We start from the raw sequence: 19,965 nt of genomic DNA on the forward strand, positions 1-19,965 counted from the left end.
TATATATGAGAAAATAAATATCACCACATCCTTCAAAGATTTAATAAGTCGCGGCAAAACGGATCTCGCACGATCTATCGATCGTGTCGCACACAACATCGTCAACACCGTATATTTCGAGAAGCCCCGTGAATTTCCGGTCGTATCTCGGCGTAATATCTCTTTCTCTCTCTCTTTCTCATCGTCTTCGCCTCCGCAGTTCGCGAAGGAGAGAGAAACAGAAAAGAAACACGCGCTACACACCCTATAAATACGAGCGAGTAATTGATTCAGTAATAACTAACTCAAGCGAGTCCTTCCTCCTCCATCGTCGACCTTTCTCACCCTCCTCCACCTTCGCGCATAAATATGTATGCAGGCAATAATATAAGCAGGCGCGCGTTTCAGAAGAGACGCCTTCCAGGACCCCGAGGTGTACTATACGTCACATTCTTTTTCTCACGCGTCACGACGCCGATGCTGTGCATTTCTCACGTATTTACTTAATATATTGTATTACCCACTTTTCCTCTCTATTCTCTTAAACTAAAATGGTCACTGCTTCAAATAGCGATCGCAAGATTTCATCGATGAATGTGTTAGGTTTTTCGATGAAAATTCTCATATTTCGCCTGTTCGATCTATATTCTATATTTATCTACACTGTAAAAAAAAGCATGTAAAATTACACATATAATCAGTGTAACAATATAACGGAAATATATAAATTTATGTACTTTTACAAAAATTAGTTTTTTTACTCTTTATTGTGTAAATATTCGTTTATATTTGATGAGAAATTACAAGGTGAAAAGTGTAATTTTTGGTTTTTATGTAAATGTACAATTTTTTGTAACATTTATATAAAATTTAAAAATTACACTTAATAAACGAATATATTTGCACAATAAAGAGTAAAATAACTAATTTTTGTAAAAGTACATGAATTTATATATTTTCGTTATAAAAAGCGTATAATTGTTACACTAATTTTGTGAAATAATCCGTAATGTTCACTAATTTTAAATTAAATTTAATATGTGAAATTGTATAAATGCATATACAAAATGTATTATTACATAAACATTTCTAGAAATCTATTTCTAACATGTAAATTTATTACTAATGTATGTAAATATACACCTTTAATAGTTGATCTCAATATTACCCACTATAATAGTTGTAAATTTACACAAAAATTTTTTACAGTGTGGCTTTAATCTTGTCGTCATTTTTCTCTTGATCGAAAAATTAAAAAATGCAACAATTAAGTCGGTCCGTAATTTTCACTTATCTTTTCAGAATTATTTTACTCTCTTCTTCTAAGTTTTAACGTACAAGATCTGAATAATTAATTAATTTTACGAAATCCTTTAATCTGCGTGTCCTGCGATATATCCGATTTAAATATCTGGCGATAAACAATCGAATCGGGACGCATAAATTTAATAGCAGTAAGTCGGAATGAGAGTTAAACGCGCATCATTGTCAGATCTATCGCGAACCTGTCGCGTATCTACAAACACGGTGAGGACGTACGAGGACAGAAAAATTGTTAATGCGTGCACGGAAGTTTTCCGTAACCGATAGCTGGCTCCGGTTCTCCGGTTACCGGAGAAGCGGAGCGCACTTGGTACCGCGAATGTCGTCCGGTTGTCCCGCTGCTCGAACGTGCAATTTCGCGGACCGATCCTTCTCTTCCGCCCCCGATGTCTGTCCTCGATATTCACCATCCAAGTTTGACAATTTCTCTCTCGAACTCGTCCTTTGATCATGAATCAATACATTGATCAATACATCAATACACAGCTTCTTGTTGCGGAATTTTTCATCCGATGAATCACAGTTTCTCCGGAAGCCATTGAGATTTTATATCATTTTTATATGACTCTTATTATTGAAAAATTTCAGAAGAGTTTCTTTCAAGAAAGAGACAGATTAATATTTCTCTTTGAAAGATGATTGATAATTAAATTTATATAATTACAAAGAGCAAACTAATAAGATGTTTACATTGCATACAAAATTATAATTATTTTACAGAAAATTATATAATTAAATATAATCTCATGCATGTTCTCGGATAAGAATTTCGTTCATCTCAATTTTTATTCTCTCGTATGAGCGATGCGAGAGCTTTTATTAGTAATTCGACGGCCGCTTATGTACCTAACAAGAAAAATAATTAATGCACGTTGGAAATAGCCGTGTTATCTAATTGTTAATTTACACGCGTAATGCTCGAAACGGGAGAAAAACAAGACGAACAAATCGCGAACAATTCTATTGCGTTGGATTAATGGCTCTCAACGGGATGACCGGCAATAACGGCGCAACGGCGGGCCGACAGGAGGCAAAAGGAGGCAAAAGGAGGACCACCGCGCCTCCTTCTCGCGCCCCGAGTAAGTAGGTAGCCCCGGCTATTTATGACTATTGCGTCCTGCCCACCTCGTTTCATTACCGATGCATTGCCGGATGCCAGTATTGCCAGCGGCGGCGTGCCGGTCCCCAAAGTCACGCGACCATAATGCGCCGACTTCGACGCCACCCGAGAAATTGGATTTTAGATTACGATTTTGCAAATCTCTTTCTCTCTGAATGAATTTCGGTTATTCGTTAAAAATTAAATCGAAATTGGCAATTTAGAGCTGCAGCACGGTAGTTGGAGCAGGAAAGCAACACTTCCTTTTTTCTGATTACTCGTATATATTTTAAATTAGAAATATTAATAAAATTATATTAACAAAAAAACGTTTTTTGTTAATGCAATTATTTTTAATTCGAAGAAAGAAGGAAGCGTTGCTTCTTTTGCGCTTCAACTATCGCACTATGACTCTAATTTGTCAATTTTGATTTAATTTTTAATTATTATTATTTAAGCCAAATTTCAATTTATTTAATTTCCGATTATTCGATTTTACATAGAATGCATAAAGACCGCGAGATTCGAGTACGCAAGATATTAATAGCGCAATAGACATTTAAAAATATATTAAAGCGTTAAAAAATAAAGAAGAATGAAGTTTTAAGTTAAATTGTAAAATATATTTGAAACATGTATATTATATCATGAATGTCTATTAAATTAAGAAGCGAAATTTATATTTGAATATGAAAGGAAGGGATTCAATATATGTAAAAAATAAAAATGAATTTAATAAGAAGTAAAAGAAGACTAGGAATCAAAAATGCAGGTATGATGGTGCGTGATAGACTAATAATATTATGATAGAAACTTTGTTATTCAACTTACATATGATAAGAAGCAAAAATATATGTTTAATAAAGTGTGCTGTCGACGACGTTTCGATCCTGCTCTGGATCCTTTTCAAAGTTAAATAATATTATTTGACATTGACTTCTTTTTTTTATTATTCAGTTAGCTAATTTAAATAATATTATATTTTTCTTATTCGATTTCTTTCTTACCTTATTTTACTTCTGGATTTGTATCATTTGAACCATTTTTACATATTAAAAAGGTTTACTTATTTAAAAATGAATTTATTCCATAAATATAAAAAAATTAGCAGATCTCACGAAAAAATTTCTCATATGTATATTTATAATTTAACATTTATTTTAAATTAGCATTTTATAATTGAAAATAATTTTGCGTGTCTCGAAATAAATCCTTATAGAGTCACATTATTATTACGCCATAAGTGCGTATTTCTATATTTCTCCGTTTAAACATTTAATTAAAAAATTCAAGATTGTTTTATTTCGATCGTTATGTTTCGATACGAGACATTGAAACGTGTAGGATGTACATACAAGGTGCGTAAGGGATATACTCTTCCGTGTTTAGATCGTGCAAGAAGGTGTCTAACGGGGAAGTTGGACAGCGTAATGGGAAATTCGCGGCACGTGATCGACGCGAGAAGCACGTGTCGGCGGCCCATCATGGGCGATTTGGGTTTTAGATACCACCGATACTCGGCTGAATGGAAGGGTACCGGCGAAGGAGGAAGCCACGTGGTACGGGCACCGACACGCGCTCAATCCGCTCGTCTTAATGACCCCCTCATTATTGTGTCTCGACAAATTAGTCTTGTTATTCCCGCACCGAGTGCATGATCCTCTCTCTCTCTCTCTCTTTCTCTAGCAAAACTATCCTTCAATCTCTCGCGCGTCAACATTGATATTATCTCGAATCTCGAGGGAAAAAGTAATAATCAAGAATAACCTTTGAGAACTCTCGGCTGTCTCGTGAATTTTCAGGTAATATCTTGTAATGCAATCAGAAATATCAAGTATACGAGTCCAAAAGAAAGAGAGAGAAAGATGTTTCACATGTATAACCTTTTAACACAACAATTTATACCTCGCATGTGATATGTTGTAAGAATAATTCTAGTATATTGTGCCCCCCTATTTTATTTATATTTCATCAATTCGGATTCTCATCTTGTTTTACCTTGGGAGGGGTGGCAGAAGGGGAGAATTATAATATATAGTTGCTAGAGCAAGATGATTAATCGAGGAGGATTATGGTGGTGAGAAGGTTACCTTTCTTGTACGAGACATTTTCTCGGTGCCGTGATCTTGTTACGCACGCGACACCCTCCCGTGTATTTATCATCCTTTTACACAACCTCCAGCGCGGCATGATCTATGGGAATACGGTGTGCACGCGGATTGTGCGTAGATGCACGTGGATCAACACGTGGCTAGAGGCGACGGGCCGATAATAGGTTTGGAGAGAGCCTGTCGATCATAATCGACGATGGGCGATAGACTGATAAACTACGACTGCTCGCTAATCTGTTATATTTTCTATCCACGATGAGGAAAAAAAGAGAGAGATGCAGAGATAATTTTTTGCACTTTTATTTATTTAATTTAAATTCATTTTTCATTAATTAATTAATTGATTTTTGGGCGTACTTTTTTAAAAGATTCTTTTTTTAAGGGGATAAAATCTTTTATCGAATTATTGTAATACTGTGGCGTTAATTTTATAAAGTCAAGGAGTAATTTTGAAAATATCGTGGCAAAATTCACGCGAAACTTTACGTTATTTTTCACGATAATAAAAGTCGAAACTATCAGGACCTAGCAAAAAGACTTTTATCCATCTTACTCTCTTCGAGGCACGAGAAGAGGAGCTTAACGAGAACGGAGACCGTAATTCGCGAAAAGTGCACTTGGCGCGCGCGAGAGACTGGTGCTCATCCCACGCGGACATAATTGAGTCCTCTCCTCCGTCTCTCGCGGACCCAGCTACGCGCTCCTTCCTTCGTCGAGTGTGCGTGGAGAAAAAAGGAGATTTGTCTCTCTACGCTAGCACTCCGGTGGATTCGCGGATATGTCCACGGGAGGACGAGCCGACGAGGTTGGCAGAGGGGGTGGCAGCAAGAGGGACGGGGGCGGGTAAAGGGGCTCTCACGTTACCGACACTGCGGCCGGGTGTCGGGTTACCTCCGACCTCATCTTCCTCGGTGCCTCCGCGAGTTTGCCACCATCGATATCGTCCGTCCGTTCGTCCGTGTGTCCTCGCGTCTACCGTCCGACGCTCCCGACACCGATTTTTGACATCCCCCGTTGTTTTTTTCCCTCTCCGTCCAAAGCGCGGATCTGTGTGAGAACTTAATGAAACTCAAGCTCCGGGAGCCCGAAACTCTCCAGGTGGCTCGCGGAACAATCTCATTCGCAGGTGGAATTATCAGTTATTAGCTACGGAAAATTATGATCCGCAATTCATAGAAGTAAATGTTTTATTCGAAATAAAAACAGAATTTCCAATAATTTTAGAATCTGTTTTGACGTTCCAAAAAAAAAAAAAAACGAAAATATATATCGAAATTAAAAATACGACGAAGTAAGCCCTTAGATTGCACGTATCTATATCCGTCGCATGCGTATCTTATCGGTTCAAATAACGATTACGTGTTACGTTCTGATCGACTTGCAACGATTACGCTTATCGCGTAATTAATTATCTATGACGCGCGCGCGTTTATTACGCGAATGAAAATCATCGCTGCGCATCTAGGTTACCCCTGTGGTTGTTTACGGAAGGAAAATGTATGTATATTTAGGGGATACGCGTATTGTCGGAAAGGGTGGGTGTTTCCCGTTATGGACACCCCTCGATGTCAGTATCGATTATACACCCTCCGACGTATTACGGGGGTACGAGAAGCGCGCGCGGTGAAGCGCCGAAGAGAGGGACCGTTTTAATTATCTACTGAAGTAATTATACATATATAAAAGGGCTGCGCGCGTATGCGTGTGTACGTGTGTGTATACATGTGCGCGCGCGCGTGCGAATCGATAAGTCAAGGGCAGGAACATCGCGAAGCCGAAAGTTTCCGAAGATACTTGTTGGGGGTTGCCGTAGATCATTCGTGGAACAAAAGAGTTGCGAGGGGAATCGTACTTGAAGATATACTTGTTAGACATTTTTAGACAGATTTTTACAGATGTAACTTGGATAGGTGGACTTGTCAAGAGCTTTGTCTTAGGATGTTTGATAGTTTTTAATTTCGTTAGCTTTCTTCAACTTTCCTCTTCAGCTTTTCTCTCTGTTTCGATATATTTGTATTAAATACAATATATATAATGCTCATCAAAGATGAGTCTTGACAGTTATAAATTCTGATATTGTATTATTGAAGCTGAAAATTAAGAAGGAATAAGACAAATCATATAATTTAATAAAGTGTAAAAATTTAATAATAAATATCACATCAGATATGAAGAGTCTCATATTCCTACTTCACTCTTGAATAAAGCTCTTCAATTATTTATATCTAAAAATGAATATTTTCAAAAACTGAGAAAAAGCTGAGATTTATTTTTTCCAAAATTTTCTTATATTACATAAAAAAAAATTCACTTACGTGACACAAATAGGAAGTTCGATTTGTCGTCGCACTTTTCGGATATAATCCCATCGACGGAGAAACGGAGAGACGCATCGTAGGAAGGATGCAGCGGGGGAGGAGAGGAAAAAGTGAGCGAGACAGAGGGAGAGAGAGAGAGAAAGAGAGAGAGGCACGGGGTAATTTAACACCGGAAGCGTCTTGAGCGTGACGCCACCCTGAAGGTGCAGGATACGCGGCATGGATAGGTAGGCAGAAGGTGGGGCGAAGAAGGTGGAGACGACGGCGATGGTGCAGCCAGCCGGTGGGAGTCGGTCGGTACTCGAGGCCGCCATGCAAGGCGAGCTTCCTTCGTATTTCTCTTCTATATCTCACCTCCCTCCTCTTTCCCCCCTTTGTCGTTCCGCACAAGCTTTCCCTCTCCATCCTGTCTTTCGCTTGATATCTCTTTTTTTTCTCCTCTTTTAATTAGAACAAGGTGATTTCTCTTACTGTATACTCGGTATTTTCTCTCCTAGGTTCTAGATTTCTCGACATTTTTTTTTTTATTTTCTTTTGGTAAAACACGAATCTATTCTTTTGATAAGACAGAATTGTAAGAAAAAAAGACATTGGTGCAAAAATTCGCCAATTTTCTCGATTTCACGATTTTTCAATATATTTTATTTATTCTAAAAATTTAATATCTTAATCCACATTCAAATCCTAGCAACAAAAACTCTTTTAACATATTAAAATATATATCAAAATTATGTCCCATTTTTATTTTATCCGAATTAATTCATCTCGTATGAAAAGAACCATAGCAAATTAAACTTCGGTTTATTTAAAATCTCGAGGACGTGAATTATATTCGTTTATACGATAGCTGCCGTAATCGATACTACTATTATTTGCATTAGCTCGACGGTTACCGGATCAACAATCTATACACAAATCCTCCCTCCTTTTTTTTCAATTAGCCCCCTCCCGACATCCAGTCTCCTTCGTTTTAGATCACCGCACCGACGTCGAAACACTTTTCTCTATTCTCTCCCGCTGTCCTCGTCCTTTTGCACCGGTGTGTGGCCGGTCTTATAACGTACACGCTCTCACATAAGTACGAACGCACCTACGTCCAGGAAGATTGAATTACCACCGCGAGCCCCTATGTGTGGCAACTCTCTTACTTAACCTACCGTCTGTCGGGAACCGTATCGGCACATTTTTCCTCCACAGGGTGTCCCGCAAACGGGCCGGCCTTCTTTAAACCGGGTACGCAGCTTGTCGCGTGCGAATGCGCGATCGCTGAAAAACTAGATCTACAGACATTACGGTCGATCAGGCTAACGTATAAAATCAGACGTCTAATTTCATGTTTGGAACTCTTGGCGTACCGTAATTTTACACAGATATTTGTTTTTTTATTTTGAAATTTATTGACGAATCTTTATAATCTTATTTATATATTTTTAAATAAAGATTCTTCTTAAAAATTAATCAAGTTTCAAGAAAATAAATAAACATGATATGTAACGTTCTATTATCCTTTGAATTTCGGGAGGATTTTATTTCCAACGATTACACGTGTGTTCCGACCTATGAAATTACGTTTTTGATAAAAAAAAAATCGATCATCGAGTTTCGCAGCTTGTCGCGTGCGAATGCGCGATCGTTTCATGAAAAATTAGATCTACAGACATTACGGTCGATCAGGCTAATGTATAAAATCAGACGTCTAATTTCATGTTTGGAACTTTTGGCGTGTCGCAATTTTACAGATATTTGTTTTTTTTATTTTAAAATTTATTGACGAATTTTATTTATATGTTTTTAAAGAAGGATTCTTCTTAAAAATTAATCAAGTTTCAAGAAAATAAATAAACATGATATGTAACGTTCTATTATCCTTTGAATTTCGGGAGGATTTTATTTCCAACGATTGCACGTGTGCTCCAACCTATGAAATTACGTTTTTGACCAAAAAAAATCGATCATCGAATTTCGCGATGCATTCGCGCGAGAGGACCTCTGATGCATCGCGTGCACACTCTGATGTAGGCGACACACAAGTGCGATGGGTTAAGGTGTCCCGTGCAAAGCGAAGCAAGGTATATTTTTTTATACCCATGGGGGGCCGCAAAGGGGGATAAAGGAGGGGGCCCGCCCACATCGCAGCGCGAGGGGGGCTCCCTTTCCCTTTCCTCGCCAAAATCTTCGATCTGTCAGACTCGATAAGAGACCGCCGACCGGATATTTATTATTTGTAATTTACATGACGAGGTACACCTCGTTAAGTCGCTAAGGGACTAGAGCGTGTGGCGAATTTCATGCGTGTACGCACACGCACGGTACAATCGCTCGATGCAAAATTTAAATAATTTTTGTCTCGACTTTGTCTTGTTGATCGAAGTGATTTCAGATTTGTCATATATGTATTTTGTCATAATTTTTAACTGTAAAGGAAATTTCTATCAAATATATTGAATATTTGGAAAAAGAATATGAAAATATTTATAATTTATTTAGACTAGTAGTATTCGCTTTCTATTTATTAAATATATTTTTCATTTCAAAAATAATATTCCGATAAAAATAGATTGTCTAAAATGAGTAAAGTTTAAGCTATGTAATGATATATAAGCTTTGAATGGCCATCATATAAAATGCAATCAAATAAAGAATTTCACAAAGAATCATCTTTTTTCCGAAATATTTAAAAATAACTCTAGAATTTTTAAAATTAAATAAAAGATGTACGAAATTTATGTATATATCGAAATACATATGATACATAAAATGAGAAATATATTCTATTTAAAAATCTGTTGGGAATTATAAACCGTTTAAAGTAGACTTTACATCACACAAAAACATATTTAATAGAGTTATCTCTTTATAAAGTCAGCAGAAATTTACAGCAAAGAGAAAGAGATTGCCTTTGCGATGTTGTCATTGGTGAGGGAAGGATGGGAGGAGGATTACAGCCTATCCATTGATGCTAATAGATTTTCCCGTGGGGATGAGAAAATCTGAAGGAAAAGGGGGGGGGGAGAGCTGCATCCGAGGCGTTAGCGCGGAGAGAAAGGATAAAAAGTCCAGATGATAAAGAAAAGAGAGGAACAAAACGAGACAGAGACGCGCTGTCTGGCCACTCTATAATTTGTCGGGCTGAGTTACCGCCCTTGTCTTTGCTTAGCGCTGGGCGTTTGTTCGGTTCTCTCTCCGGTGATGCTATCGGTGCATACCTCGCTAGACAGGTGGCCACCCCGTGACACCCACATATACACGCACACGCGTACACGCTTGACGCGTCGGTGTGCATCGCCAGAATTCGGCGCCCTTTATTCCGCATGCGCGACGAAGGCGAGTGATGCGTAAGGGCAGATAAAACTGACTCGTTCCATTCGTCCTGCTGTCACGTATACATTACGTAATGCGCGAATTGAACCTCGCACACGCGGCCGATCGTTGTCCGACGTTTAAGAATAACTTTGTTCGCTGTCTAATTTGTAAGATTTTAAATTTCGTCCTGTCAATGAGATGAAATTCACTGAATTTTCTTCTACATGAATAAAACATTAGGCACCGAATTAGGCATCTATCATTGCGCGTATGATTCTCGCGATTGAAAGAATTATTAAATTATGCACGCAATTATGAAACAATAAAGAATCAGGATATACAGTACCAATCAAAAATATATATATATTATCTAAATATATATATATATATATATATATATATATATATATTACCTTTTTTGAAGATAATTTAATTCAAAGTGTATATATTTAATTAACTTTTCTTAAGCTGCTGTGTTTATTATTTAATGAAAAGTCTGTTGTTAAGTAATCTATATATGTGATTAGACAAAAATATATGCACTTTGAGTTAAGGATGTTTCGTACCTATTTTCAAAATATTGAGAATTTAATGAAAATTGTACAGAATGTCCTTACATATGTTTAGAATCTTCAGTACAATCTGTACTGAAGTACAAATGTATCTTTAAATCGATTCACTAAGCATTCACAAATTATAAGGATTTGCACTGAATTAACATGTGTTCTTATGGGAAACGTACAACCACGTCGATTCAAATGACAAAAACACATGGAAATAATATTCATATTTAATTTGTTTAAAATTTGCAAAAGTTTAGATACAGAGGAAATATTTGGTCAAATAATATTATACAAGTAGTACCTGGTTAAAAAGATATTAAATATAATTTAATGAAGTTAGTCATGTATCTGTCACAAGGCGAAATTCTCTGCCAAAAGTTAATCATTTCGATTAACAAAATTCGGAATATTTTAGTAAAAACGCAATAAATATTAAAAAGACAATTTCTCATACTGAAAATACACCAAAAGAGGATATATTCGTCAATATTGATTTTTAGCTACCTTTTGCTGGGATTGTACATACAAAGCATCCTGAAGATCTCAAAAACATAAAGGTGATATATTTTTGCTGCATCATATTATATTGTATTCGGAAGAAAGATGTATATTTTATACTTAATGCCAGCGATTTTAAGACGAATTCACTCTATCCTTTTCACGCGACAACCAAGCGGCCTGCCATTACCACCTCCGAGGAATCTTTTATTAAGTTACGAAGGAATTGCTCGCGAGAGAGAGTTTCCATTTCAAGTTAGCGCGATGCCTGTCGCGTCTGCGTTCGATCGCCAGGCGATAGAGTTAAGATCGAGGGATCCAGCACAGTAGTTCGCACCCGTGGAAACCGTCTGTGTGGTCTGCATGGGTTCCTACCATCCGTTTCGAGCCCCCCTTTCCCTCTCGCCCTCTCTCCTCTCGTCCTCCTCTCTTCCGAGTGCTTCGCCAACGATGACGTTAGTAATACGATATCCGCCCCATCCGCGGCCCCCGCAGACGGCTTCCATACGGATGTTCCAAAGGGAATAGGACCGAGGAGGTGGCGTAGCATTATCCGTTTATGGAACCGCGGTGACGCCCAGGACCGATAACGGTAATCAGTTTTGCCGTACGCGCGACGAATCGGCGACGATTCGATGCATTCGCAACTGTACAAGAGCGATATAGGGTTGTACCGGCAACGGAGAGAGAGCTGACGTTAACCCAGGTTGACCCTAAACTCGCAAGGTAAAACTAGAGAAACAAACCTTCTAAAATTATATCGCGATGCAATTTACAAAGCGGTTTTTTTTCCTACTGTTCCGCTGCCAAATTAATTCTTTATAAATTTTATTCCGCTCGAGAATTCTAATAATTCGTTACACGAGGATGATTGACGCAAAACACTTTGGATAAACTGTTTTTTCGAAATTTATTAAACATGTTTTTATTTCAAGTTTCCTTGAGTCTTTATTCTTTTACAGAAAAATGTATCATTCAGGAAAGTAAGAGAGAGAAATTCTCTTATTTTCTTGAATGAAACATCTTTTCTTACATAATCTCGCGTAAAAGTGAAATCACAGGAAAACAAATATTTTATATGGGAATTGTTTTATATTTTATATATCGGGATAAGATATCGATAACTCGTATTAAAGCATTCACACCTTTCGATCTTTTACGTAGGAGAATCAATTTAGAAAAAGCAGACACGCGGTTTCGTTTTAAAAAATGAGCGAACTGCGTTTCCTCGAGTTCCCCTCCTGCCCTCTTTCAAGAGTCCAGCAACGCAGAACCCTATTTGTTCTATGGACCTTAAGGAACCTAACCAAAGAAAAATGTTGTCGCCATCCCTAATAATTTCCGAGAAAGCAGCTTTACACGTAACGTGGACCACCCTGCATGTCCTCGGTCCAATCTATGCACGTGCCGCTCAAGAAAGTACGTGCTTTCGTCATTGATTGTCAGGGCGATAAAGGGCAGAATGATCGTCTCGAGAAAACATTATAGATATGTATTCGAGCCAGGAAGGGAATCGGTTGACTGAATTCAAAGAATGCTCGCGATTCTTGGTAATGTTGAGCAGAAGCCAGGTAAGAGAGCGAGAGAGAAGGTGGAGGAGAAGGTGGAAGAAGACTTGGAGAGATGGAGGAGGAGGGCAGACGGCAGACAAATGAGTCGGGCCGCGAGACCCTGCGACTCGTTTAATCAAAGTTTGGGATGCGTGCCGCTCGGTTCCGAACTAACTACGTTCGATCATGCTACGAAGCCCAGGCCTTGCTATATACACCGCCTCGTGCCAGACACTCGTAGACGTTACCGTGCAAGTCTACCTGCGACTCCACCTTTGGATTTAGTTCCTTGGCGGAACCTCGATCCTGTCTTCTCTCCGACATTGTTGATTTTCATTGCTGTTTTTAATCGCAATAGAGTAGCTAACTAAAAGGCTATTTAAACCCTAGTTTTATACTACTTTTATCTATACGTTTTTTACAAATATTTTGCGACTCTATCATTCACGATATATTTATTGGCAATTTATTTATTGACAATTTTCTTCACGACTCTAATAAATTAATGTTTAATGTCTTGATTGTTTAAAATTGAAAACATTGAATCTCCTCACTCTTAGCTATTTAGAGAAAATAGTTGGATTAAATTGAATTTTCCAACGCGTTATCTCTCGTATGTGATAACGATGAAAGATATCAATTCCCGAGCGCGGGAGGAGGCGCCACCGGAATTCCCCATGCGACGAGAGAGAGAGAGAGGAAAAAGGGTACGATTTGTATACGAGGCTCCTACCGACGATAAACGTTCCAAAGTCGAGTGATGGGCGAACACGTGAGGACCGCGTTACAGCGCGTGTTTCGTGGGGCGAGACATAAAGTAAGCGGATATAGCCCGGTCCGGTGCGTGCAGGCACCTCGTAGATAAGCAATTACGATGGAATCCGCAGATAAGACGACAAATTCGAATTCCGAGATTCGGGGCCCCGATACGATCGACACAGGGCGTTCTCTTGGTTGCCTCTCTTTCCCTCGCCGTCAGATTCCACACGAGGACTCCTCGTGTCTCGCGAATCGCGCAAATTCGCCAAACGATAAATCGCAAACGATATCGATATCGAAGATATCTCTTTGAGTTGAAGAAAACGTGCTAGAAATTATAAATCGCGGGATATATAAGATTAAAAAAAATGCGTGAATCTTGAAAACCAAAGAGTTAAATATATATTCGGATAAATATTATACAATAATTCTGTTATTTATTAAGTAAAATTTTAATTTAATTTTAATTTTAATTAATTATAATTAATAATTATTATATATTAATTTTATTTTATTATATAATAATATATCAATTTTTTATCTTTAATAATTTTATATTTAATAAAATAATTATAATTTTCTTTTTATATAGAGTTTTATCAATAAAAGAATCGTTTGAGCCATTTCGAGCGCGCTTTCCGACAAACTCGAAATGGCTTACAAAAACCATTGCAAAAAATCGCTGCGATTTGTCTTATCGGGAGTGGAAAGCCTGTGGGTGGGCTACCTCTCGATTTGATTTTTCAATCGCGGCGTCGCGAGTCGTCACGAGTCGTGCCGTTTGTTTTTAGCTAATGTAAACGGTGTTGTTGCCGTGCGAAGCGATTTTCGTAAACTACGCCAGCGCGACGATGCGTCGCGTCGTCCGGATGTCAATCACGCACACGCGCTCGCGGCATATATCGCGCTGATGCGTGCTAGTTGATTTCGCGTGCACGCTCTCTGCCATCCGAAACTGATAATGGGCGTTGCTCCCACAGGTAATGCGATACGTTTGTGCGTCGTACGCGTTATGCACGTATATGTGCGTGCGTGTGTGTTTGGTTGCCGCGCATATTTAGTCATAAGATCAAACTCAAACGACTTTGCTATTATTTTAAACTCCAAACGCGATGCAGCATCGCGCGTTTGCCGCGGATTTGAAAGGTACGATACGTTATATATATATATATTACATGTATATATTACAAAATGCGTCATGTGTTTGTATGACAAGGATAACGATTGAGAGGATGATGATTGCACACCGAATTATATAGGACTGCGTAACGCAATGAAATTATAATAATTGATGAAATTATAATGCGATTTTATATGAAATATTATGTAAAAAAGAATCTCGATATCACCTACCCGATTATACAAATTATACAAATAATTATATTTTATTTATTGATCAACATTATATTCCTTTTTCCCGTTTTGTTATTTTATACGTATTTTATTTTACTACCTACCCGCAGTTTTACAGTATGTTATAAAATATATAATATTGCATAATTACGATACGTTACAAATATCTTTGCCGAATTGCAGTTATAGATTGACAGTATCGAATATGTGCGTAAAAGTACAATTTTGCATGAAGAAAAAAAAGAATCGAAATATCTCTGAAATTATATTTTGTTCAATAATCAAGATTATTTTGATTTTACTATTTTGCGAATATTTTGTTATATTTATTGCGCGTAGTTTTAATTAAGGAAAAAATCAAAATTCATACTGCAATTCATTATCGCGCTTCAAGTGTGGCTCCGATACTCACGCCCACGAGTGACAATAGATTACGCAGCATCTTTATCGATCGCTATTCATCCTGTACCTATGTTTAATATCGAGATTTATGAATTATGCAAACAAGAAAGGTTTTCATCGAAATTGAAGAAAATAGATCCGCTCGTTTTCCTTTTTCCATATGTAAATTAATTTTATAGGAGTCTCATCTACTCCTTTTTAATCCTTCTTGTTGCCTCATAAGAGAATTTAAATTATTTAACTATTTACTTAATCATTGGTGAGCAAAGTTGTAGTTTAATGATATTTTAGATCAAAATGCATCTTATATCAAAAAAGACAAATTATAAGAATCAACGATGGAGCGCGTAATGAATTTAAGTAGGAGATTCACGATATTATACAAAAATGAAATATCAAGCATATTTGACATATTTGAAAGATTACGAGTTACGAATAAATAAATTATGTTACGATTGGTCGACCGCGTGGGTGGCAAAGGCAGGTGCGCCTGTCCAAAAAGGAGAGTAGCCTCTTCGCATTGGTCCATCCGTGGTTTCCATGGACGCGAATAATCGATCTGTTCGCCGCTGACGTTTGTCTCTTCCACAGAGCATGCTCCAATGAAACTCGGCTCTCCTCGGTCGAGGCATTGCGTAATCGTGTTACGTAATAATATGCACTACGTCTAAGATGCGTACAAAGTAATGAGTTGGCGATTGAAAAAGGTGAATTTTCATTTTCTATCTTGAAATTGATCCTAGAATTAATTTCAAGCAGAAATTAGTATAAAGATTTCTATCATCGAGTGTAAAAACAAATGCGTATTATTATGATTGAGAGAAGGATATTTTTAAATTCTTTACGCAACAAATTACCATAATATTTATAATGTCGCTCCGAATATATATTGACAATTAATATTATTTATAATATTCATTATAATCCCTCTTAATACACACAAATAACAAAATATTCATTTACTGTCGTATTATTTACGTTAATTATTAATTTCGTTATTGATATACTTGTCGTTTAATTGCACGAGTGCACGTGCTCCCATGTGTATACCAGATTACATTATTATTCTTCAACCCTATTTATGTAACGTTCTCCGGCTCGATATGTTACATACATGCATACGTTGAAATTTATTCGTAATTTAATTTTGCCTCGTATAAACCCAGCTGTGCGCGGACAATCGGATGCGCCGACCGATTTTGTTTCGGGCTTGCTGTCAGATCGCTCACAGGTAGCCTGACTCCGTATTACGTTACTCGCTCTGCACTCGCTCGATTGCGCCCGTTCGCTCGCGCTGCCGGCTTGGACACGTCACCTGACTTTAACTTTGTTCCGAATTAATCGAACTCGAGGCGTCCCTCTTCGCGCGCGACCGTTCGTTAAGTTAAAATTGATTACACTTGTATCGCGAACCGAATTACTATTAAATATTGTTGAAATACGCAAATCAAATAAATCCTGAATAAAGATTGATTTTTTTTTCCAAATCAATAATAAAAAACACAATTTCTTTATCCAACAATACAACCGTTTTCGTGATGAATTAACGTCGATTAGAAATGAATCAGTGATCGGTTGATTGCGCTGCTTATTTCAATTTTGCTAATTAATCTTGAAATCATATATACATATATATATATATATATATATATATATATATATATATATTTAAATAATTAAATAAATAAATAAATAAATAAATAAATAAATATTTAATATATATTTAAATATAATAAATATAATAAATATTTAATATATATTTAATACGTTAATGTTTATGTTTTCAGAAATCATAGAGATCGCGGTGAAAATATTTGAGCGCGAGCACGATCGTGTTTTAAATCCTCGTTTTGATACACGACTTTCTCGTGCAACTTGGTGCTTTCGTCCCAACGTTTTGGCAAACTGCTTCGCCAATTCTACTCATTAACTATGTTGCGCCGTCTGCAACAAAGTGCGCGCTTAAATTACTCGCCGCGAGTATCAGCCGTCAACGGCGAGAACTTGGCTCGTTAATGCGGTCGGAAACGACGTAGACCAAGTTCCAAGTTCTGCAACACCCTTACACGGATTAAGTAACGCTTCGTGGATATACGCTTCTACTTTTGGATGAGCGGTATTGTGCAACGCGGCGATTGCAGCGTTCTACTCTTCATAAATGACAGCGTACACGCGATAATGCGCATGCAATATGAATGTCGTGTTATTTAATAGAGTGTAGATAGAATATAAAACGCGCGTGAATCATTGCAAAGAAATTGTACGCAAACGAATGTACCATCTTTTTTTTATTCTTTGAAAATCATGCTTGTATCTTATAGTTTTATAAATGCACATCTTTTGTCTAAATATTAATAATATATATATTGTATATGTATATATGTATGTATTGTATATCGTATTTTATATTAGAGATAAATAATGGAAACATGTACATCTTGAAATTTCGCTTGTGATCTGTTTTGCAATGTGAAACGATGGAGCAACATTTTTTTGGTTACAAAAAAAGTGAAAAAATTTTTCCGAGGTTACAAGTTATATATATCTAATTATATTAGACATGAATACAAGCTGGATCTATGCATCACAAAGATTGCTTCCTAATTTCAAGAGATTTAATAGATCGCTTTCCATCCTCAAAAACGCCACATTGGTAAAAGCAATATTAATTTTATGTTTCATTTTGATAAACATTAAAGTCTAAAGAATTTTTCGAATAATTTTTTTGTCTCTCTCTTTCTTTCTCTAGATTCATACACGTGATAATAACAAGATTAAGTTACGAGATCCATTTCGCTCGATTTTCGATCAATGGAGAACGGTCAAAAGCGAATACTGTTGGATAGAAGTTTGTGTACCGCGCGAGTCCTCTCATCAAAACAGAATCAGAACCAATCAACTGTCACATCTCAATGCCAAGTAAACATCAAAACTCATTAATGCCAAGAACAATCTTTTTCTGCCAAGATAAAAATTCTTATCACGAGTGCAGAATTTTAAAATTTACAATTTGTAAATTATAGATATATTCTGTGCAATTATAATTTTTCAATATAAATTATAATTTACGATAAAAAGGAATTATACAGTTTTTCGATAAATTATGTATTTATAATAAATACAGGGTGAACTTTGGAGTTCGCTGCAACAGACCACGTCCGACGATAGCACGAAAGATGGCGATGGATTCACAAGGGAGGAACATTCTGGCGAACATCACGAGACTTTGAAGTTCGCGTTTCCCAAGAAGGTCAAGGCTTGTGGAAGAAGAAAAGCGAACGCCAGCAAGCGTAGAGTCACGTTCGCTGATCATTAAACTCGTTCGCGCGGCGAGCATTGCATTACATTACAATAAAAACTGCAGCAAATGCAGATATTGTATTACATCCGTTCGTCCGACGTCCGATCAGATTTTCCCGCGTAATAAGATTTTTCGATCAAAGGTGCGAGACCGGATAATGCAATTTCATTGTCAGAAAATTCTGTAACTCTCTGATATTTGTTAAATGATATCTTTGTGACCCATTGATCATTAAAGAAAAGATACGAAATTATCATCAGTAGTATTACTTATTATAAAAATTATAATAATATAATTATAATAAGATAAAGATGATAATGACTAGAAGAGTTATTTATTATTATATTTTTTACTTAGCTCACTATATTTGAATATCATATTTTATTACTCGATATATATTATTTGATGTTAGCTAGATCGATGAATTATCGATTGTCGAATGCAATATCACTTTTCGAACAATTTGCTGAAACTTCAGATTATTCCTGACATTTGCAATAAAATTTTCCGATATTTCGGTCCCTTAAAATTTCAAGTGGAATTTTATATTTACATACATTTTAATTAAATTTATATTGATTAAGCAAGTATGAATGGATTTAAGATATTGGCATTGCAAGATCTTTCACATAGACTGCCTGTTAAATGTCTGCAGGTATCCATAAAGTTCATTATAATCATTATAAAAATTAATTGTTTAATTATAAATAATATGTAATAAAATATTAGAGAAAAAGAAAGATAGAGATATGTTAATGATATAACATTCCAAAAAATTTTGGTATAGTTTGTATTCATCTTTAAAATTTAATTTAACATTATTAGTATTATATTTAACATTATATTCTACAACTTATATATTGAAAATAATTAACATTTTGTGTCAAATCTCTCATTTTTTTAATTAACATAAAAATAAAAATATATATATAGGGACAAAGTTAAAAATACATATTTTAGATTATGTAAAGATATGCATTTTTAGATTTATTAACGTTTTTATTGTGAAAATAAATTAGCATGAAATACACATATCCACGAGCATAATTACACGTCACTTTTGGAGCTTACTCGACTCTTCTCGTAAAGAAAAAAATGCTCGTGAAAGCAGGAGAGTCAATTTATTAAAACTTTCCAACGATGTGAAATCCATCTTTACGACGCAGATGACTTCATCTGAAATCGCGACGATAATTCTCAATACTCGATCGCTCATGCATTTTTTAAATTTCGAAATGCATACGAAGATGGAACGTCCGAGAGCATTGATGGATGTAAATCCAGCTAGTAATTACGGTCTTATACATGGCGACAGAAACGTGACTACTAATAAAGTCTACTACGATGATTGCGCTTCAAAAGTAGTTTCCTCACTTCAAGAAAATCAAGAGCCTGCAATTGATGAT

The sequence above is a fragment of the Camponotus floridanus genome, unplaced genomic scaffold (genome assembly GCF_003227725.1).
Source record: "Camponotus floridanus strain SB8 unplaced genomic scaffold, Cflo_v7.5 scaffold19, whole genome shotgun sequence".
NCBI classification, from domain to species: Eukaryota; Metazoa; Arthropoda; class Insecta; order Hymenoptera; family Formicidae; genus Camponotus; species Camponotus floridanus.